Raw genomic sequence first — 25,024 nt, 5'->3', positions numbered from 1 at the left:
GGTTGTCAATCCCTTCATGGTCACTTACGAGAGTGAGATCTGATAGAGATGATAGATAGTATTTTTGGTATTTTTGATATAGAGATGCAAAGTGAAAAGTAAAAGGCAAAGTAAAAAAGCAAAGCAATAATAAAGTGATGGATATTGATATGATGAGAATAGACCCGGGGGCCATAGGTTTCACTAGTGGCTTCTCTCAAGAGCATAAGTATTCTACGGTGGGTGAACAAATTACTGTTGAGCAATTGACAGAATTGAGCATAGTTATGAGAATATCTAGGTATGATCATGTATATAGGCATCATGTCCGAGACAAGTAGACCGACTCCTGCCTGCATCTACTACTATTACTCCACTCATCGACCGCTATCCAGCATGCATCTAGAGTATTAAGTTAAAAACAGAGTAACGCCTTAAGCAAGATGACATGGTGTAGAGGGATAGTTTCATGCAATATGATAAAAAAACCATCTTGTTATCCTCGATGGCAATGATATAATACGTGCCTTGCTGCCCCTTCTATCACTGGGAAAGGACACCGCAAGATCAAACCCAAAGCTAAGCACTTCTCCCATTGCAAGAAAAACCAATCTAGTAGGCCAAACCAAACTGATAATTCGAAGAGACTTGCAAAGATAACCAATCATACATAAAAGAATTCAGAGAAGATTCAAATATTATTCATAGATAGACTTGATCATAAACCCACAATTCATTGGTCTCAACAAACACACCGCGAAAAGAAGATTACATCAAATAGATCTCCACAGGAGAGGGGGAGAACATTGTATTGAGATCCAAAAAGAGAGAAGAAGCCATCTAGCTAATAACTATGGACCCGAAGGTCTGAGGTAAACTACTCACACTTCATCGAGGCTATGATGATGTAGAAGCCCTCCGTGATGACGGCCCTCTCCGGCGGAGCTCTGGAACAGGCCCCAAGATGGGATCTCGTGGATACAGAAATTTGCGGCAGTGGAATTAGGTTTTTGGCTCCGTATCTAATCGTTTGGGGGTACGTAGGTATATATAGGAGGAAGGACTACGTCGGTGGAGCAACAGGGGGGCCACGAGGCAGGGGGGCGCGTCCCCCACCCTCGTGACCGCCTCTTTTACTTCTTGGAGTAGGGTCCAAGTCTCCTGGATCACGTTCGGTGTGAAAATCATGTACCCAAAGGTTTCATTCCGTTTGGACTCCGTTTGATATTCCGTTTCTTCGAAACACTGAAATAGGCAAAAAAACAGCAATTCTGGGCTGGGCCTCTGGTTAATAGGTTAGTCCCAAAAATAATATAAAAGTGGAAAATAAATCCCAATATAGTCCAAAACAGTAGATAATATAGCATGGAGCAATCAAAAATTATAGATACGTTGGAGACGTATCAATTGCCATGCAACTCTCCACTGTTCCGTCTATCATGACATGTTCATCATTGTCATACTGCTTTGCATGATCATGTAGTTGACATCGTATTTGTGGCAAAGCCACCGTTCATAATTTTTCATACATGTCACTCTTGATTCATTGCCTATCCCGGTATACCACCGGAGGCATTCATATAGAGTCATACTTTGTTCTAGTATCGAGTTGTAATCATTGAGTTGTAAATAAATAGAAGTGTGATGATCATCATTCATAGAGCATTGTCCCGATAAAAAAAGAAAAAGAAAGGCCAAATAAAAAAAAGGGAGGCCCAAAAAATATGTAAAAAAGGGACAATGCGACTATCGTTTTTTTCCACACTTGTGCTTCAAAGTAGCACCATGGTTTTCATGATAGAGAGTCTCTTGTTTTGTCACTTTCATATACTAGTGGGAATTTTTCATTATAGAACTTGGCTTGTATATTCCAACAATGCGCTTCCTCAAATGCCCTAGGTCTTCATGAGCAAGCAAGTTGGATGCACACCCACTTAGTTTCTTTTGTTGAGCTTTCATGCATTTATAGCTCTAGTGCATCTGTTGCATGGCAATCCCTACTCCTTGCATTAACATCAATCGATGGGCATCTCCATAGCCCGTTGATTAGCCGTGTTGATGTGAGACTTTATCCCTTTTTGTCTTCTCCACATAACCCCCATCATTATATTCTATTCCACCCATAGTGCTATATCCATGGCTCATGCTCATGTATTGCGTGAAGGTTGAAAAAGTTTGAGATTACTAAAGTATGAAACAATTGCTTGGCTTGTCATCGGGGTTGTGCATGATGAGAGCATTCTCGTGTGAAGAAAATGGAGCATGACTAAACTATATCATTTTGTAGGGATGAACTTTTTTGGCCATGTTATTTTGAGAAGACATAATTGCTTAGTTAGTATGCTTGAAGTATTATTACTTTTATGTCAATATTAAACTTTTATCTTGAATCTTTCGGATCTGAATATTCATACCACAATTAAGAGGGTTACATTAAAGAAATTATGCCCAGTAGCATTCCGCATCAAAAATTCTATTTTTATCATTTACCTACTCGAGGACGAGCAGGAATTAAGCTTGGGGATTCTTGATACGTCTCCAACGTATCTATAATTTTTTATTGCTTCATGCTATATTATATTCTGTTTTGGATGATTAATGGGCTTTGTTATACACTTTTATATTATTTTTTGGGACTAACCTATTAACCGGAGGCCCAACCCAAATTGTTGTTTGATATGTCTCCGTCGTATCTATAATTTTTGATTGTTCCATGCCAATATTATTCAACTTCCATATACTTTTGGCAACTTTTTATATTGTCTTTGGGACTAACATATTTATCCAGTGCCCAGTGCCAGTTCCTGTTTGTTGCATGTTTTATGTTTCGCAGAAACCCAATATCAAACGGAGTCCAAACGGGATAAAAACGGACGGAGAATTATTTTGGATTATTTATGATTTTTGGGAAGTAAAATCAACGCGAGACGGTGCCCGAGGGGGCCACGAGGCAGGAGGGTGCACCCTGGACCCTCGTGGTCACACTCTCCTTTTGCCGCAAGAATGCTAATTTTGTGAGAAAAATTTGGGCGAAAGATTCAACCCAATCGGAGTTACGGATCTCCGGATATAAAATAAACGGTGAAAGGGCAGCAGAGGGGAACGCAGAAACAGAGAGACACAGAGAGACAGATCCAAACTCGGAGGGGCTCTCGCCCCTCCCACACCATGGAGACCATGGACCAAAGGGGAAACCCTTCTCACACCTAGGGAGGAGGTCAAGGAAGAAGAAGAAGGAGGGGGGGCTCTCTCCCCCTCGCTTCCGGTGGCACCAGAGTGCCACCGGGGCCCATCATCATCACCGCGTTCTTCACCAACACCTCCGCCATCTTCACCAACATCTCCATCACCTTTCCCCCTCTATCTACAGCGGTCCACTCTCCCGCAACCCGCTGTACCCTCTACTTGAACATGGTGCTTTATGCTTCATATTATTATACAATGATGTGTTGCCATCCTATGATGTCTGAGTAGATTTCGTTGTCCTATCGGTGTTTGATGAATTGCTATGATTGATTTAATTTGATTGTGGTTATGTTGCTCTCCTTTGGTGCCCATCATATGAGTGCGTGTGTGGATCACACCATAGGGTTAGTTGTATGTTCATAGGACTATGTATTGGAGGGCAAGAGTGACAGAAGATTCAACCTAGCATAGAAATTGATGCATACGGGATTGAAGGGGGACCAGTATATCTTAATGCTATGGTTGGGTTTTACCTTAATGAACGTTAGTAGTTGCAGATGCTTGCTAATAGTTCCAATCATAAGTGCATAGAATTCCAAGCCAGGGATGACATGCTAGTAGTGGCCTCTCTCACATAAAACTTGCTATCGGTCTAGTAAAGTAGTCAATTGCTTAGGGACAATTTCACAACTCCTACCACCACTTTTCCACACTCGATATACTAAGTTTATTGTGTCTTTATCTAAACAGCCCCTAATTTTTATTTACGTGCTCTTTATATTATCGCAAACCTACCCGACAACACCTATGAAGTACTTCTAGTTTCATACTTGTTCTAGGTAAAGCAAACGTCAAGCGTGCGTAGAGTTGTATCGGTGGTCGATAGAACTTGAGGGAATATTTGTTCTACCTTTAGCTCCTCGTTGGGTTTGACACTCTTACTTATCGAAAGAGGCTGCAATTGATCCCCTATACTTGTGGGTTATCAAGACCTTTTTTTGGCGCCGTTGCCGGGGAGCAATAGCATGGGGTGAATATTCTCATGTGTGCTTGTTTGCTTTATCACTAACTAATTTTTATTTGCTGTTCTTAGTTGTTTTCTATCTTTAGTTATGGGTAGGAAATGCAAAATACCAAAAAAATTACTTGTACCTACTGAACCAATGGTTGAAGAACCACTCAAAATCTATCACACTCCTGAAGCTTATTACTTGGATCATCTTCGATCCCTTTGTGCTCGTGCTGAAACCCCAACTAGCTTAGTTGAGGGCAAATCTTTAGATGAGCATGCTTGTTATGTGCGACACCTTATATCTGAAAAAGGGAAACTTTTACTAGGTCAAATTCATTGTTTGCAATGTTATGCTTGGAATTTATGTGAAATATATGATTTTACTTGTTGTTCTGAAAACTCTAAGAAACACCTTCCCTACCAATGTGAGTTTAGTGATAATGGCATCGTATCTTCGTATGCTAAGGGTGTTTATAGTTACTATGATGTTCAACAAATCGAAGAATTTGTTGGTTTTAAGGGTGTTTATGAAATTGCTTCTTTGATTGAAAAGTATGGTGCTACTCTTTACAAATCTGAAAATTTTTCCATACTTAAATATTGCTATGATAATTATGCTTCTAATGCCTATGTTGAACCATATATTGAGGACTACTCGGCTGTCCAAGAAGAGACTAATATTTTGCAGGAAACTATGGAAGAAGAAATTACTGAAACTGTGAGCTCATTGGATGAAAAACATGATGAGGAGAGCGAAGAACAAAAGGAGGAAGAGCGGATTAGCTACCCGTGCTCACCTTCTAATGAGAATAACTCTTCAACTCATACATTGTTTAATTTCCCTTCGTGCTTACCGAAGGATGATTGCTATGATGACTATTATGATCCCGTTGATTCTCTTGAAATATCCCTTTTTGATGATGCTCGCTATGCTTGTGTCCAAGATGCTAATATGAATTATGCTTATGGAGATGAACTTGCTATAGTTCCTTATGTTAAACATGAATTTGTTGCTATTACACCCACGCATGATAGTCGTATTATCTTTTTGAATTGTCCCAACTACACTATATCGGAGAAGTTTGCTTTTATTAAGGATTATATTGATGGGTTGCCTTTTACCGTTGCACATGATGATTTTGATGAATATAATATGCATGTGCTTGCTTGTCCTACTTGCAATTATTATGAGAGAGGAACTATATCTCCACCTCTCTATGTTTCCAACACGATAAAATTGCAAGAAACTGTTTATACTATGCATTGGCCTTTACTTTGTGTGCATGAATTGTTCTTTTATGACATGCTGATGCATAGGAAGAGAGTTAGGCTTCGTATTTGCTTGATATATGTTGCTTTGTGCTCACTACTAAATGCAAAATCATTTCTAATTAAAATTGGCTTTGATATACATTGGGATCCGGGTGGATTCACTACTTGAGCACTATATGCCTAGCTTAATGGCTTTAAAGAAAGCGTTTCCAGGGAGACAACCCGGAAGTTTTAGAGAGTCTTTGTGTGCTTTTATAAAGTTTAGAAATAAAAATAATGTGTGAAGGTTTGCCTTTAGGATGTTTACAATGCTTGTTGGTTTGTACGGTGCAGGACAGAAACTTTGGCTGTAGTGCGCGATTTTTAATTTTTTACTGGAAGGTCAAACGGTTCTGATTCCTTTTGAAATGTATTTCTATACAAATTTTTTATTTTTCCTAATTTTTTCAGAATTTTTAAAGTATTAGAAGCATGGTGAATATTCAGATTATTACAGACTATTCTGTTTTAGACAGATTCTGTTTTTGATGCATAGTTTGCTTGTTTTGATGAAACTATCGATTTATATCAGTGGATTAAGCCATGAAAAAGCTATATTACAGTAGACACAATGAAAAAACAAAATATGAATTGGTTTGTAACAGTACTTAGAGTAGTGATTTGCTTTATTATACTAACGGATCTTACCGAGTTTTCTGTTGAAGTTTTGTGTGGATGAAGTGTTCGATGATCGAGGAGGTCTCGATGTGAGAAGAAGGAAGAGTGGAAAGAGCTCAAGCTTGGGGATCCCCAAGGCACCCCAAGTAAATATTCAAGGAGACTCAAGCGTCTAAGCTTGGGGATGCCCTGGAAGGCATCCCCACTTTCTTCAACAAGTATCGGTATGTTTTCGGATTCGTTTCGTTCATGCGATATGTGCAATCTTGGAGCGTATTTTGCGTTTAGTTTTCATTTTTATTTTATGCACCATGCTGGTATGAGATAGTCCTTGGTTGATTTATAAAATGCTCTTTGCACTTCACTGATATCTTTTGAGTATGGCTTTATAGAATGCTTCATGTGCTTCACTTATATCATTTAAAATTTGGATTGTCTGTTTCTCTTCACATAGAAAACCGCCATTTGTAGAATGCTCTTTTGCTTCACTTATATTTGTTAGAGCGTGGGCATATCTTTTTTAGAAAGAATTAAACACTCTTGCTTCACTTATATATATTTAGAGAGATGACAAGAATTGGTCATTCACATGGTTAGTCATAAAATCCTACATAAAACTTATAGATCATTGAATATGATATGTTTGATTCCTTGCAATAGTTTTGCAATATAAAGATGGTGATATTAGAGTCATGCTAGTGGGTAGTTGTGGATTGTAGAAATACTTGTGTTGAAGTTTGTGATTCCCGTAGCATGCATGTATGGTGAACCGTTATGTAATGAAGTTGGAGCATGAGGTATTTATTGATTGTCTTCCTTATGAGTGGCGGTCGGGGACGAGCGATGGTCTTTTCCTACCAATCTATCCCCCAAGGGGCATGCGTAGTAGTACTTTGCTTCGAGGGCTAATAAACTTCTGCAATAAGTATATGAGTTCTTTATGACTAATGTGAGTCCATGGATCATACGCACTCTCACCCTTCCATCATTGCTAGCCTCTTCGGTACCGTGCATTGCCCTTTCTCACCTCGAGAGTTGGTGCAAACTTCACCGGTGCATCCAAACCCCATGATACGGTACGCTCTATCACACATAAACCTCCTTATATCTTCCTCAAAACAGCCACCATACCTACCTATCATGGCATTTCCATAGCAATTCCGAGATATATTGCCATGCAACTTCCATCTTTATCATATACATGACTTGAGCATTCATTGTCATATTGCTTTGCATGATCGTAAGATAGCTAGCATGATGTTTCCATGGCTTGTCCATTTTTTGATGTCATTGCTACGCTAGATCATTGCACATCCCGGTACACCTCCGGAGGCATTCATACAGAGTCATATCTTTGTTCTAGATATCGAGTTGTAATATTCAGTTGTAAGTAAATAAAAGTGTGATGATCATCATTATTAGAGCATTGCCCCAGTGAGGAAAGGATGATGGAGACTATGATTCCCCCACAAGTCGGGATGAGACTACGGACAAAAAAAATAAAAAAATATACAAAAAAAAATAAAAAAAGAGAAAGGCCAAAAAAAGAGAAGGCCCAAGAAAAAGAAGAAAAAAACAAAAAAATGAGAGAAAAAGAGAGAAGGGGCAATGTTATTATCCTTTTACCACACTTGTGCTTCAAAGTAGCACCATGTTCTTCATATAGAGAGTCTCTTGAGTTATCACTTTCATATACTAGTGGGAATTTTCATTATAGAACTTGGCTTGTATATTCCAACGATGGGCTTCCTCAAATGCCCTAGGTCTTCATGAGCAAGCAAGTTGGATGCACACCCACTTAGTCTCAGTTTGAGCTTTCATATACTTATAGCTCTAGTGCATCCATTGCATGGCAATCCCTACTCCTCACATTGACATCAATTGATGGGCATCTCAATAGCCCGTTGATTAGCCGCGTCGATGTGATACTTGATGTCTACTACGCAACCTTCTTCTTGTAGACGTTGTTGGGCCTCCAAGTGCAGAGGTTTGTAGGACAGTAGCAAATTTCCCTCAAGTGGATTACCTAAGGTTTATCAATCCATGGGAGGTGTAGGATGAAGATGGTCTCTCTCAAGCAACCCTGCAACAAAATAACAAAGAGTCTCTTGTGTCCCCAACACACCCAATACAATGGTAAATTGTATAGGTGCATTAGTTCAGTGAAGAGATGGTGATACAAGTGCAATATGGATGGTAGATATAGGTTTTTTTAAAATGAAAATATAAAAACAGCAAGGTAGCAAGCGGTAAAAGTGAGCACAAATGGTATTGCAATGATAGGAAACAAGGCCTAGGGTTCATACTTTCACTAGTGCAAATTCTCTCAACAATAATAACATAGTTGGATCATATAACTATCCCCCAACATGCAACAAAGAGTCACTCCAAAGTCACTAATAGCAGAGAACAAACAAATAGATTATGGTAGGGTACGAAACCACCTCAAAGTTATTCTTTCCAATCAATCTGTTGGGCTATTCCTATAAGTGACACAAATAGCCCTAGAGTTCGTACTAGAATAACACCTTAAGACACAAATCAACCAAAACCCTAATGTCACCTAGATACTCCAATGTCACCTCAAGTATCTGTGGGCATGATTATACGATATGCATCACACAATCTTAATTCATCTATTCAAACCAACACATAGAACCTCAAAGAGTGCCCCAAAGTTTCTACTGGAGAATCACGATGAAAACGTGTTCCAACCCCTATGCATAGGTTCATGGGCGGAACCCGCAAGTTGATCACCAAAACATACATCAAGTGGATCAATAGAATACCCCGTTGTCACCACGGGTATCCCACGCAAGACATACATCAAGTGTTCTCAAATCTTTAAAGACTCAATCCGATAAAATAACTTCAAAGGGAAAACTCAATCCATTACAAGAGAGTAGAGGGGGAGAATAAACATAAGATCCAACTATAATAGCAAAGCTCGCGATACATCAAGATCGTGCCAAATCAAGAACATGAGAGAGAGAGAGAGATCAAACACATAGCTACTGGTACATACCCTCAGCCCCGAGGGTGAACTACTCCCTCCTTGTCATGGAGAGCGCCGGGATGATGAAGATGGCCACCGGTGAGGGTTCCCCCCCCCCCTCCGGCAGGGTGCCGGAACAGGGTACCAATTGACTTTTGGTTGCTACAGAGGCTTGCGGCGGCGGAACTCCCGATCTATTCTCTATTCTGGAAGTTTTAGGGTACGTGGAGTTATATAGGCGGAAGAAGTACGTCAGGGGAGCCAAGAGGGCCCCATGAGGCAGGGGGCGCCCCCTAGGGGGGTGGGCGTGCCCCCCACCCTCGTGGCTTCCTTGTTCCTTCCTTGACGTGGGGTCCAAGCTTTTCCGGTAGCTTTCCTTCTAAAAATAACTTCTCAGTTGATTTTGTTCCGTTTCGACTTCGTCTGATATTCCTTTTCTTCGAAACACTGAAATAGGCATAAAACAACAAATCTGGGCTGGGCCTCCGATTAATAGGTTAGTCCCAAAAATAATATAAAAGTGGATAATAAAGCCCAATATTGCCCAAAACAGTAGATAATATAGCATGGAGCAATCAAAAATTATAGATACATTGGAGACATATCAAGCATCCCCAAGCTTAATTCCTGCTCGTCCTCGAGTAGGTAAATGATAAAAAAGATAATTTTTGATGTGGAATGCTAGTTGGCATAATTTCAATGTAATTCTTCTTACTTGTGATATGAATATTCAGATCCAAAAGATTCAAGACAAAAGTTCATATTGACATAAAAACAATAATACTTCAAGCATACTAACTAGGCAATTATGTCTTCTCAAAATAACATGGCCAAAGAAAGTTCATCCCTACAAAATCATATAGTTTAGTCATGCTCCATTTTCGTCACACAAGAATGCTCTCATCATGCACAACCCCGATGACAAGCCAAGCAATTGTTTCATACTTTAGTAATCTCAAACTTATAAACCTTCACGCAATACATGAGCGTGAGCCATGGATATAGCACTATGGGTGGAATAGAGTATGATGATGGGGGGTATGTGGAGAAGACAAAAAATGAGAAGGTCTCACATCAACGAGGCGAATCAACGGGCTATGGAGATGCCCATCGATTGATGTTAATGCGAGGAGTAGGGATTGCCATGCAACGGATGCACTAGAGCTATAAATGTATGAAAGCTCATCAAAAGAAACTAAGTGGGTGTGCATCCAACTTGCTTGCTCACGAAGACCTACGGCACTTGAGGAGGCCCATCGTTGGAATATACAAGCCAAGTTCTATAATGAAAAGTTCCCACTAGTATATGAAAGTGCCAAAATAAGAGACTCTCTATCATGAAGATTATGGTGCTGCTTTGAAGCACAAGTGTGGAAAAAAGGATAGTAGCATTGCCCCTTTTTATTTTCCTTTTTTTTGTTTTTTTCTCTTTTTTTGGGCCTTCCTTTTTTTGGCCTTTTTTCTCTTTTTTGGGGACAATTCTCTATTGAATGATGATCACATCACTTCTATTTATTTACAACTCAATGATTACAACTCGATACTAGAACAAAGTATGACTCTATATGAATGCCTTCGGCGGTGTACCGGTATATGCAATGAATCAAGAGTGACATGTATGAAAGAATTATGAACGGTGGCTTTGCCACAACTACTATGTTAACTACATGATCATGCTAGCAATATGACAATGATGAATGTGTCATGATGAACGGAGTGGTGGAAAGTTGCATGGCAATATATCTTGGAATGGCTATGGAAATGCCATAATAGGTAGGTATGGTCGCTATTTTGAGGAAGATATAAGGAGGTTTATGTGTGAAAGAGCATATCATATCATGGGGTTTGGATGCACCGGCGAAGTTTGCACCAACTCTCAATGTGAGGAAGGGCAATGCACGGTACCGAAGAGGCTAGCAATGATGGAAGGGTGAAAGTGCGTATAATCCATGGACTCAACATTAGTCATAAAGAACTCACATACTTATTGCAAAAATCTACAAGCCATCAAAAACCAAAGTACTATGCGCATGCTCCTAGGGGGATAGATTGGTAGGAAAAGACCATTGCTCGTCCCCGACCGCCACTCATAAGGAGGACAATCAAATAACACCTCATGTTTCAAATTTGTTACATAATGTTTACCATACGTGAATGTTACGGGACTTGCAAACTTCAACTCAAGTATTTCTCAAATTCACAACTACTCAACTAGCACAAATTTAATATCACTACCTCCATATCTCAAAACAATCATCAATCATCAAACTTCTCTTAGTATTCAACACACTCATAAGAATTCATACAAATCTTTTATGCTTAGCATATTAGGATTATTTAAGAAAATTACCATGCTATTTAAGACTCTCAAAATAATATAAGTGAAGCATGAGAGTTCATCTATTTCTTCAAAATGAAACTACCAACGTGCTCTAAAAGATATAAGTGAAGCACTAGAGCAAACGACAAACTACTCCGAAAGATATAAGTGAAGATCAATGAGTAGTTGAATAATTATGCAACTATGTGAAGATTCTCCCATTTTAAGAATTTCAGATATTGGTACTTTATTTCAACAGCAAGCAAAGCTAAAGAAAATAAAATGACGCTCCAAGCAAAACACATATCATGTGGTGAATAAAAATATAGCTCCAAGTAAAGTTACCGATGAACGAAGACGAAAGAGGGGATGCCTTCCGGGGCATCCCCAAGCTCAGACGCTTGGTTATCCTTGAATATTACCTTGGGGGGCTTTGGGCATCCCCAAGCTTAGGCTCTTGCCACTCCTTATTCCATAGTCCATCGAATCTTTACCCAAAACTTGAAAACTTCACAACACAAAACTTAACAGAAAACTCGTGAGCTCCGTTAGCGAAAGAAAAGAAAACACCACTTCAAGGTACTGTAATGAACTCATTATTTATTTATATTGGTGTTAAACCTACTGTATTCCAACTTCTATATGGTTTATAAACTATTTTACTAGCCATAGAGTCATCAAAATAAGCAAACAACACACGAAAAACAGAATCTGTCAAAAACAGAACAGTCTGTAGTAATTTGTAACTAACGCAAACTTCTGGAACTCCAAAAATTCTAAAATAAATTGGTGGACCTGAGGAATTTGTCTAGTAATCATCTTCAAAAATAATCAACTAAATAGCACTCTCCAGTAAAAAGTTGAAGCTAATTTTGTGAGCGCTAAAGTTTCTGTTTTTTACAGAATGATCATAAAGACTTCACCCAAGTCTTCCCAAAGGTTCTACTTGGCACAAACACTAATTAAAACATAAAACCACATCTAAACAGAAGCTAGATGGATTATTTATTCCTAAACAGAACCAAAAAGCAAGAAACTAAAATAAAATTGGGTTGCCTCCCAACAAGCGCTATCGTTTAACGCCTCTAGCTAGGCATGATGATTTCAATGATGCTCACATAAAAGATAAGAATTGAAACATAAAGAGAGCATCATGAAGAATATGACTAGCACATTTAATTCTAACTCACTTCCTATGCATAGGGATTTTGTGAGCAAACAACTTATGGCAACAAGAATCGACTTGCATAGGAAGGTAAAACAAACATAACTTCAAGATTTTAAGCACATAGAGAGGAAACTTGATATTGTTGCAATTCCTACTAGCATATATTCCTCCCTCATAATAATTTTCAGTAGCATCATGAATGAATTCAACAATATAACCAGCACCTAAAGCATTCTTTTCATGATCTAGAAGTATAGAATTTTTACTACTCTCCACATAAGCAAATCTATTCTCATCAATAGTAGTGGGAGCACATTCAACAAAATAACAATCATGTGATTGAAAATTAAGATCAAGATGACAAGTTTCATGGTTATCATTATTCTTTATAGCATACGTGTCATCACAATAATCATCATAGATAGGAGGCATGCTTTCATCATAATAAATTTGCACATCAAAACTTGGGGGACTAAAAATACCATCTTCATCAAACATAGCATCCCCAAGCTTGCGGCTTTGCATATCATTAGCATCATGGATATTCAAAGAATTCATACTAACAACATTGCAATCATTCTCATCATTCACATATTTTATGCCAAGCATTCTATGTAATTCTTCTTCTAACACTTTGGCACAATTTTCCTTTCCATCATACTCACGAAAGATATTAAAAAGATGAAGCATATGAGGTAAACTCAATTCCATTTTTTTGTAGTTTTCTTTTATAAACTAAACTAGTGATAAAACAAGAAACAAAAAGATTCGATTGCAAGATCTAAAGATATACCTTCAAGCACTAACCTCCCCGGCAACGGCGCCAGAAAAGAGCTTGATTGACGGGGTGTGAGTGCTGCTTACCTAGCCTCCCCGGCAACGGCGCCAGAAAAGAGCTTGATGTCTACTACGCAAGACGTTGTTGGGCCTCCAAATGCAGAGGTTTGTAGGACAGTAGCAAATTTCCCTCAAGTGGATGACCTAAGGTTTATCAATCCGTGGGAGGCGTAGGATGAAGATGGTCTCTCTCAAGCAACCCTGCAACCAAATAACAAAGAGTCTCTTGTGTCCCCAACACACCCAATACAATGGTAAATTGTATAGGTGCACTAGTTCGGCGAAGAGATGGTGATACAAGTGCAATATGGATGGTAGATATAGGTTTTTGTAAACTGAAAATATAAAAACAGCAAGGTAGCAAGCGGTAAAAGTGAGCACAAACGGTATTGCAGTGATAGGAAACAAGGCCTAGGATTCATACTTTCACTAGTGCAAGTGCTCTCAACAATAATAACATAGTTGGATCATATAACTATCCCTCAACATGCAACAAAGAGTCACTCCAAAGTCACTAATAGCGGAGAACAAACGAAGAGATTATGGTAGGGTATGAAACCACCTCAAAGTTATTCTTTCCAATCAATCCGTTGGGCTATTCCTATAAGTGTCACAAACAGTTATTCTTTCCAATCAATCCGTTGAGATTTTGTTGGTTGTTGGAAATATGCTCTAGAGGCAATAGCAAATTAGTTATTATTATATTTCCTTGTTCATGATAATCGTTTATTATCCATGCTATAATTGTATTGATAGGAAACTCAGATACATGTGTGGATACATAGACAAGACCATGTCCCTAGTAAGCCTCTAGTTGGCTAGCTCGTTGATCAATAGATGGTTACGGTTTCCTGACCATGGACATTGGATGTCGTTGATAACGGGATCACATCATTAGGAGAATCATGTGATGGACAAGACCCAATCCTAAGCCTAGCACAAAGATCGTGTAGTTCGTATGCTAAAGCTTTTCTAATGTCAAATATCATTTCCTTAGACCATGAGATTGTGCAACTCCCGGATACCGTAGGAATGCTTTGGGTGTGCCAAACATCACAACGTAACTGGGTGGCTATAAAGGTACACTACGGGTATCTCCGAAAGTGTCTGTTGGGTTGGCACGAATCGAGACTCGGATTTATCACTCCGTGTGATGGAGAGGTATCTCTGGGCCCACTCGGTAGGACATCATCATATGCGCAATGTGACCAAGGAGTTGATCATGGGATGATGTGTTACGGAACGAGTAAAGAGACTTGCCGGTAACGAGATTGAATAAGGTATCGGATACCGACGATCGAATCTCGGGCAAGTACAATACCGCTAGACAAAGGGAATTGAATACGGGATTGATTGAATCCTCGACATCGTGGTTCATCCGAAGAGATCATCGTGGAGCATGTGGGAGCCAACATGGGTATCCAGATCCCGCAGTTGGTTATTGACCGGAGAGTTGTCTCGGTCATGTCTACATGGTTCCAGAACCCGTAGGGTCTACACACTTAAGGTTTGGTAACGCTAGGGTTGTAGGGAATAGATGTACGTGGTTACCGAATGTTGTTCGGAGTCCCAGATGAGATCCCGGACATTACGAGGAGTTCCGGAATGGTCCGGAGGTAAAGATTTATATATAGGAAGTATGGTTTTGGCCACCGGAAGTGTTCCGGGCATCACCGGTAGTGTACCGGGACCACCGGAGGGGTCCGGGGGTCCACCGGGAGGGGCCACCAGCCCCGGAGGCCTACATGGGCCAATAGTGGGAAGGTACCAGCCCCTAGATGGGCTGGGGCACCTCCCACCAAGGCCTAAGGCGCCTCCAAGAGGGGAAGGGGGCAAACCCTAGGGCAGATGGGCCCTAAGGCCCACCCCAGGTGCGCCTCCCCCTCTCCCCCTTGTGGCCGCCACCCTAGATGGGATCTAGGGCTGCCGCACCCCTTGGGGTGGGAACCCTAGAGGGGGAGGATCCCCCTCCCCTCCCCCTATATATACTTGAGGTATGGGGGCTGCCCAACACGCGATTTTGATCTCTCTCTTGGCGCAGCCCTACCTCTCTCCTCCTCGTCGTCTCGTAGTGCTTGGCGAAGCCCTACTGGAGTACCATGCTCCTCCACCACCACCAAGCCGTCATGCTGCTGCTGGACGGAGTCTTCCCCAACCTCTCCTTCTCCCATTGCTGGATCAAGGCGTGGGAGACGTCACTGGGTTGCATGTGTGTTGAACGCGGAGGTGCCGTCCATTCGGCACTAGGATCATCGGTGATTTGGATCACGATGAGTACGACTCCATCAACCCCGTTCACTTGAACGCTTCCGCTTAGCGATCTACAAGGGTATGTAGATGCACTCCCCTTCCCTCGTTGCTAGATTACTCCATAGATTGATCTTGGTGTTGCGTAGAAACTTTTGAATTTCTGCTACGATCCACAACAGTGGCATCATGAGCTAGGTCTATGCGTAGTTTCTATGCATGAGTAGAACACAAAGTAGTTGTGGGCGTCGATTTTTTCAATTTATTTGCCGCTACTACTCTTATCTTGATTCGGCGGCATTGTGGGATGAAGCGGCCTGGACCAACCTTGCACGTACGCTTACGTGAGACCGGTTCCACCGACTGACATGCACTAGTTGCATATGGTGGCTGGCGGGTGTCTGTATCTCCCACTTTAGTCGGATCGGATTCGATGAAAAGGGTCCGTATGAAGGGTAAATAGAAATTGGCATATCACGTTGTGGTTTTGGCGTAGGTAAGAAACGTTCTTGCTAAGAAACCTATAGCAGCCACGTAAAAACTTGCAACAACAATTAGAGGACGTCTAACTTGTTTTTGCAGCATGTGTCGTGTGATGTGATATGGCCAAAAAGGATGTGATGAATGATATATGTGATGTATGAGATTGATCATGTTCTTGTAATAGGAATCACGACTTGCATGTCGATGAGTATGACAACCGGCAGGAGCCATAGGAGTTGTCTTAATTTATTTATGACCTGCGTGGCAACATAAACGTCATGTAATTACTTTACTTTATTGCTAACCGTTAGCTGTAGTAGTAGAAGTAATAGTTGGCGAGACAACTTCATGAAGACACGATGATGGAGATCATGATGATGGAGATCATGGTGTCATGTCGGTGACGATGATGATCATGGAGCCCTGAAGATGGAGATCAAAAGGAGCAAAATGATATTGGCCATATCATGTCACTATTTGATTGCATGTGATGTTTATCATGTTTTACATCTTATTTGCTTAGAACGACGGTAGCTTAAATAAGATGATCCCTCACTAAAATTTCAAGAAAAGTGTTCCCCCTAACTGTGCACTGTTGCGAAGGTTCGTCGTTTCGAAGCACCACATGATGATCGGGTGTGATAGATTCTTACGTTCGAATACAACGGGTGTTGACGAGCCTAGCATGTACAGACATGGCCTCGGAACACATGCGAAACACTTAGGTTGACTTGACGAGCCTAGCATGTACAGACATGGCCTCGGAACACAAAGGACCGAAAGGTCGAACATGAGTCGTATAGAAGATGCGATCAACATGAGATATTCACCGATGAAGACTAGTCCGTCTCACGTGATGATCGGACACGGCCTAGTCGATTCGGATCATGTATCACTTAGATGACTAGAGGGATGTCTATCTGAGTGGGAGTTCATGAAATAATTAGATGAACTCAATTATCATGAACAAGAAAGCAACTTGTTGGAAGTAATACATCTTGATGTGTGCAGTCCAATGAGTGCTGAGGCATGTAGTGGATATCGTTATATTCTTATTTCAGAAATGATTTGAGTAGATGCTAAGTATATTTACTTGATGAATCACGAGTCTGAATTATTGAAAGGTTCAAGTAATTTCAGGGTGAAGTTGAAGATCGTCGTGACAAGAGGATAAAATATCTATGATATGATCATAGAGATGAATATCTGAATTACGAGTTTGGCACAGAATTAAGACATTGTGGAAATTGTTTCACAACTAATACAGCCTGGAACACCATAGTGTGATGGTGTGTCCGAACTGCACCCTATTGGATATGATGCATACCATGATGTCTCTTATTGAATTACCACGATAGTTTATGGGTTAGGCATTAGAGACAACCACATTCACTTTAAATAGGGCACCACGTAATTCCGATGAGATGACACCGTATGAACTATGGTTTAGAGAAACCTAAGCTGTCATTTCTTAAAAGTGTGGGGCTACGACGCTTATGTGAAAAAGTTTCAGGCTGATAAGCTCGAACCCAAAGCGGATAAATGCATCTTCATAGGACACCCAAAACAGTTGGGTATACCTCCTGTCTCAGATCCGAAAGCAATAGGGATTGTTTCTCGAATCGGGTCCTTTCTCGAGGAAAAGTTTCTCTTGAAAGAATTGAGTGGGAGGATGGTGGAGACTTGATGAGGTTATTGAACCGTCACTTCAACTAGTGTGTAGCAGGGCACATGACTTGTTCCTATGGCACCTACACCAATTGAAGTGGAAGCTTATGATAGTGATCATGAAACTTTGGATCAAGTCACTACCAAACCTCATAGGACGACAAGGATGCATACTACTTCAGAGTGGTACGTAATCCTGTCTTGGAAGTCATGTTGCTAGACAACAATGAACCTACGAGCTATGGAGAAGTGATGGTGGGCCCGAATTCCGAAAATTGGCTCGAGGCCATAAAATCCGAGAGAAGATCCATGTATGAAAACAAAGTGTAGACTTTGGAAGACCTACTTGATCGTCGTAAGGCTGTTAGGTACATGTGGATTTTAAAAGAAAGACGGACAATGATGGTAAGTATCACCATTAAGAAAGCTCGACTTGTCGTTAAGATGTTTTCCGACAAGTTCAAGGAGTTGACTACGATGAGACTTTCTCACTCGTAGCAATGCTAAGAGTCTATTGGAATTAGCAGGTACTGCATTATTTATGAAATCTTGCAGATAGGATGTCAAAATATTGTTTCCTTGATTATATTCTTGAGGAAAGGTTGTATGTGATACAACCAGAAGATTTTGTCGATCCTGAAAGATGCTAACAAGTATGCAAAGCTCCAGCAATCCTTCTAAGGACTGGAGTAAGCATCTCGGAGTCGGAATATACACTTTGATGGAGTAATCAAAGTTTATGGGTTTATACAAAGTTTGTTAGAAACTTGTATTTACAATAAAGTGAGTGGGAGCACTACGACATTTCTGATAAGTATATGTGGATAACATATTGTTGATCTGAAATGATGTGGAATTTCTGGAAAGCATATAGGGTTATTTGAAAGGTGTTTTTCAATGGAAAACCTGGATTAAGCTACTTGAACATTGAGAATCAAGATCTATAAGGATAGATCAAAAACGCTTAATGGTACTTTCAAATGAGCACATACCTTGACATGATCTTGAAGGTGTTCAAGATGGATCAGCCAAAGAAGGAGTTCTTGCCTGAGTTGTAAGGTATGAAGTTAAGACTTAAAGCCCGACCACTGCAGGAGAAAGAGGAAGGACGAAGGTCGTCCCCTATGCTTTTGTCATAGGCTCTATACGGTATGCCATGCTGAGTACCGCACCTGATGTGTGCCTTGCCACATGTCTGGCAAGAGGGTACAAAGGTGATCTAGGAGTAGATCACCGGATAGCAGTCAAAATTATCCTTAGAGGAATAAGGATATGTTTCTCGGTTATGGAGGTGATAAAGAGTTCGACATAAAGAGTTACGTTGATGCAAGATTAACACCTATCCGGATAGCTCTGAGTAGAGATACCGGATACGTATAATGGAGCAACAATTTAGAATAGCTCCAAGTAGAACAGTTATTTGAAATGGCTCCAAATATAGCGTAGAGATTTGCGAAGTACATACGGATCTAAATGTTGCAGACCCGTTGACTAAAACCTCTCTCACAAGCAACATGGTCAAACCCAGAACTCATTAAGTGCTAATAACATAGTGATGTGAACTAGATTATTGACTCTAGTAAACTCTATGGATGTTGGTCACATGGCGATATGACCTGTGAGTGTTAATCACATGGCGATGTGAACTAGATTATTGACTCTAGTGCAAGTGGGAGACTGTTGGAAATATGCTCTAGAGGCAATAACAAATTAGTTATTATTATATTTCCTTGTTCATGATAATCGTTTATTATCCATGCTATAATTGTATTGATAGGAAACTCAGATACATGTGTGGATACATAGACAACACCATGTCCCTAGTAAGCCTCTAGTTGGCTAGCTCGTTGATCAATAGATGGTTACGGTTTCCTGACCATGGACATTGGATGTCGTTGATAACGGGATCACATCATTAGGAGAATCATATGATGGACAAGACCCAATCCTAAGCTTAGCACAAAGATCGTGTAGTTCGTATGCTAAAGCTTTTCTAATGTCAAGTATCATTTCCTTAGACCATGAGATTGTGCAACTCCCGGATACCGTAGGAATGCTTTGGGTGTGCCAAACGTCAGAACGTAACTGGGTGGCTATAATGGTACACTACGGGTATCTCCGAAAGTGTCTGTTGGGTTGGCACGAATCGAGACTGGGATTTGTCACTCCGTGTGACGGAGAGGTATCTCTGGGCCCACTCGGTAGGACATCATCATATGCGCAATGTGACCAAGGAGTTGATCATGGGATGATGTGTTACGGAACGAGTAAAGAGACTTGCCGGTAATGAGATTGAACAAGGTATCGGATATCGACGATCGAATCTCGGGCAAGTACAATACCGCTAGACAAAGGGAATTGAATACGGGATTGATTGAATCCTCGACATCGTGGTTCATCCGATGAGATCATCGTGGAGCATGTGGGAGCCAACATGGGTATCCAGATCCAGCTATTGGTTATTGACCGGAGAGTTGTCTCGGTCATGTCTACATGGTTCCAGAACCCGTAGGGTCTACACACTTAAGGTTTGGTAACGCTAGGGTTATAGGGAATAGATGTACGTGGTTACCGAATGTTGTTCGGAGTCCCGAATGAGATCCCGGACATTACGAGGAGTTCCGAAATGGTCCGGAGGTAAAGATTTATATATAGGAAGTATGGTTTTGGCCACCGGAAGTGTTCCGGGCATCACCGGTAGTGTACCGGGACCACCGGAGGGGTCCGGGGGTCCACCGGGAGGGGCCACCAGCCCCGGAGGCCTACATGGGCCAATAGTGGGAAGGGACCAGCCCCTAGATGGGCTGGGACAGCTCCCACCAAGGCTTAAGGCGCCTCCAAGAGGGGAAGGGGGCAAACCCTAGGGCAGATGGGCCCTAAGGCCCACCCTAGGTGCGCCTCCCACTCTCCCCCTTGTGGCCGCCACCCTAGATGGGATCTAGGGCTGCCGCACCCCTTGGGGTGGGAACCCTAGAGGGGGCACATCCCCCTCCCCTCCCCCTATATATACTTGAGGTATGGGGGCTGCCCAACACGCGATTTTGATCTCTCTCTTGGCGCAGCCCTACCTCTCTCCTCCTCGTCTCTCGTAGTGCTTGGCGAAGCCCTGCTGGAGTACCACGCTCCTCCACCACCACCACGCCGTCGTGCTGCTGCTGGACGGAGTCTTCCCCAACCTCTCCATCTCCCCTTGCTGGATCAAGGCGTGGGAGACGTCACCGGGCTGCATGTGTGTTGAACGCGGAGGTGCCGTCCGTTCGGCACTAAGATCATCGGTGATTTGGATCACGGCGAGTACGACTCCATCAACCCCGTTCACTTGAACGCTTCCGCTTAGTGATCTACAAGGGTATGTAGATGTACTCTCCTTCCCTCGTTGCTAGATTACTCCATAGATTGATCTTGGTGTTGCGTAGAAAATTTTGAATTTCTGCTACGATCCCCAACAACTAATAGCGTAGAACAAGCGAAGAGATTATGGTAGGGTACGAAACCACCTCAAAGTTATTCTTTCCAATCAATCCGTTGGGCCATTCCTATAAGTGTCACAAACAGCCCTAGAGTTCGTACTAGAATAACACCTTAAGACACAAATCAACCAAAACCCTAATGTCACCTAGATACTCCAATGTCACCTCAAGTATCCGTGGGCATGATTATATGATATGCATCACACAATCTCAATTCATCTATTCAAACCAACACATAGAACCTCAAAGAGTGCCCCAAAGTTTCTATCGGAGAATCACGACGAAAACGTGTGCCAACCCCTATGCATAGGTTCATGGGCGGAACCCGCAAGTTGATCACCAAAACATACATCAAGTGGATCAATAGAATACCCCATTGTCACCACGGGTATCCCACGCAAGACATACATCAAGTGTTCTCAAATCTTTAAAGACTCAATCCTATAAAATAACTTCAAAGGGAAAACTCAATCCATTACAAGAGAGTAGAGGGGGAGAAGAAACATAAGATCCAACTATAATAGCAAAGCTCGTGATACATCAAGATCGTGCCAAATCAAGAACATGAGAGAGAGAGATCAAACACATAGCTACTGGTACATACCCTCAGCCCCGAGGGTGAACTACTCCCTCCTCGTCATGGAGAGCGCCTGGATGATGAAGATGGCCACCGGTGAGGGTCCCCCCCTTCGGCAGGGTGCCGGAATAGGGTCCCGATTGACTTTTGGTGGCTACAGAGGCTTGCGGCGGCGGAACTCCCGATCTATTCTCTGTTTTGGAAGTTTTAGGGTACGTGGAGTTATATAGGCGGAATAAGTACGTCATGGGAGCCACGAGGGCCCCATGAGGCAGGGGGCGCGCCGTAGGGGGGTGGGCGCGCCCCCCACCCTCGTGGCTTCCTCGTTCCTTCCTTGACGTGGGGTCCAAGCTTTTCCGGTAGCTTTCCTTCTAAAAATAACTTCTCTAGTTGATTTCGTTCCGTTTCGACTCCGTTTGATATTCCTTTTCTTCGAAACACTGAAATAGGCATAAAACAGCAAATCTGGGCTGAGCCTCCGGTTAATAGGTTAGTCCCAAAAATAATAAAAAAGTGGATAATGAAGCCCAATATTGCCGAAAACAGTAGATAATATAGCATGGAGCAATCAAAAATTATAGATACGTTGGAGACGTATCAATACTTTCTCCCTTTTTGTCTTCTCCACATAACCCTCATCATCATATTCTATTCCACCTATAGAGCTATATTCATGGCTTGCGCTCATGTATTGCGTGAGGGTTGAAAAAGTTGAAGCGCGTTAAAAACTATGAACCAATTGCTCGACTTGTCATCAGGGTTGTGCATCATGTGAATATTTTGTGTGCTGAAGATGGAGCATAGCCAGACTATATGATTTTATAGTGATAACTTTTTTTGGCCATGTTATTTTGAAAAGACATGATTGCTTTATTAATAGGCTTGAAGTATTATTATTTTTATGTCAAATGATAGACTATTAATTACTTTGAATCACTCGATAACTTGAATTAGTACTACGGGAAGGAAGCAGGTGCAAGTTTGTTTGGAGAGAGCATTTAACTAGAGATTGAACCAATTCACATAGTATGTAGTACATAGCACTTATGAAATACAAGAGTGGAACACAGATTTAGAAGCAAATGGACAAGTACAAAAAATTGTGATGATTTTGCATGTGGTAGAATTTTATTCAACCGTGCTATACGTATGAAAGTCTGGTACGAATTCTGTCCGAGGTAGCAGATCAAACCGTACGTCAATTGGACTCGAAGTCCAGCGACGGCTGGATGTTGCATTGTACCAAATCGGACAAGCATATTCGTATGTGTAGTAGTTTTGAATTTTATTCATGAAACTCCCTTGGTGGTTATAACGATGTTGACATGTTTGCTGCCAGGATGCATTCACTCACGCATGGTTCAGTCCATCCATCCATCCTTTCTAGTAGCAAAAATTGCTTTTCTGTCATGTAGTGCTGCTGCGGATGCGTTTCTTTCGCACGCGTTATGCCGCCGAAATTTATGGCTGAAACTCACATCACTTGTCAGGACTCTGGGTGCAAAAGAAGAAAATTAGTATGAGGAGCTCCAGCAGCAAAGCATGTGCGCAGGTGGTGTTGAACCGTGCTCTTCTGGACGATGAAGGAGATGGGTGCTGGCGGTCACATACTCGGGTTGAACCCGTTGAGTATGTTGATCCCATGGTCAGAGTAGTCTGATCGCAGACAACTTGTACAATGGCAAAATGGCTTTCTGTCATGTACCAATCCATCCTTTCTACTAGCCAAAATTGCTTTTCACTAATGTAGTGCCATTTTAGGATGCATTTCTTAATCCACCCCACGCGTTATGCTGCCGAAATTTCTAGTGGAAATTGTCACGACTTGTTAAAATTTTGTCCTTTTTTGTAAGAAAACAAAAGCTTTAGGGTGTTGACTGCAAAATTTTAGGGTCTTGGGCGTAAAATTTTAGGACATCTCAAATGTAGACCCCTAAACTTGTGTTTTTTATAATATACAATGAACACTTTTAAAATATCTAGCCCAAAAATAACAATAGCCAGTTTTAAAATACAATGTAGACTGGACCACGAGCAAAGCTACGTCACAGAGGAACACTTACAAAATGCAAAATTTCACGTACATGAAGAAAACTTACCCTAAAAAGTGGCCGCCGGTTCGTTTGAAGAAGAAGAAGAAGAGGAGGAGGAGGAGGAGGAGGAGGAGAAAAAAGAAAAGAAAATTTTAGCTTAGTGTGTTTTATTCAGTACTAGCAAAAAAAAACCGTGTGTTGCAACGGGAAAGAAAATAACACACGTTCTTAACCCAATAACCATGACTCAAGACCTTAATAGGCCCGCGTCTCTTAGTTTCATATGGCATCACATTTGTATTTCCTCTGTACTCACACACTCGCTCGAAAAAAAAGCCCATGCATTGCAAAGGGAAAAAAATAACACACACTCTTAACCCAATAACCATGACTCAAGACATTAATAGGCCCACGTCTTACTTTCCCATGGCATCATATTTGTGTTGCCGACAGTGACCTCTGTGCTCACACAATGAAAACACGTTTGAATGTGGTTAGTCTTAATATCTCTCTCTTTTGCGCGCACACACGTGGGCACACTCGCTTGGAATAAGATAAAAAAGTATGTTTTTTTTCCGCAAGGTTTTTCACAGTTGTGTATGCATGGTTCTTGATGTTTTTTCTCTCACTCTGGTTTTAATAGATGTTTATTTGCAATTCGAATCACCGACGGTACAAAAAAAACAGACCATACACTATATATTAAGTTTGCACCAAAAATTATATTTTAGAAATATTTAATAGCTAAAAATAACTTCATATTTAGATTCTACATATTTTTCTAATCAAGTTTCATACATAACATGTTAAAATCTAAGTTACGGTTTAAAAGATATGAATAATCTTATTTTACATAAACTGTAGATTGATTAACCGAAACGTCAAGGGGTTTTCTGTTAAAACTAAAAAAACATTTAGGCTGACTTAAATATGGACGGCGGATTGATTGTCTAAAACGTCAGGGGGTTTTCTGAGAAAATGAGAAAAAACGGTTCGGTTGTAACTTAAACGTGTACTGCGGGTTGATTTACAGAAACCTAAGGGGTTTATTTGTAAAATGGCGTGACGGACGACCAGAAACAGTGCATGCTTTATTAGTAGGTAAGATTATAGTTTTGTT

Source organism: Triticum aestivum, chromosome 2B (assembly GCF_018294505.1).
Source record: "Triticum aestivum cultivar Chinese Spring chromosome 2B, IWGSC CS RefSeq v2.1, whole genome shotgun sequence".
NCBI classification, from domain to species: Eukaryota; Viridiplantae; Streptophyta; class Magnoliopsida; order Poales; family Poaceae; genus Triticum; species Triticum aestivum.
The sequence above is the reverse complement of the archived record's forward strand: the minus strand, read 5'-3'. Positions refer to the sequence as shown.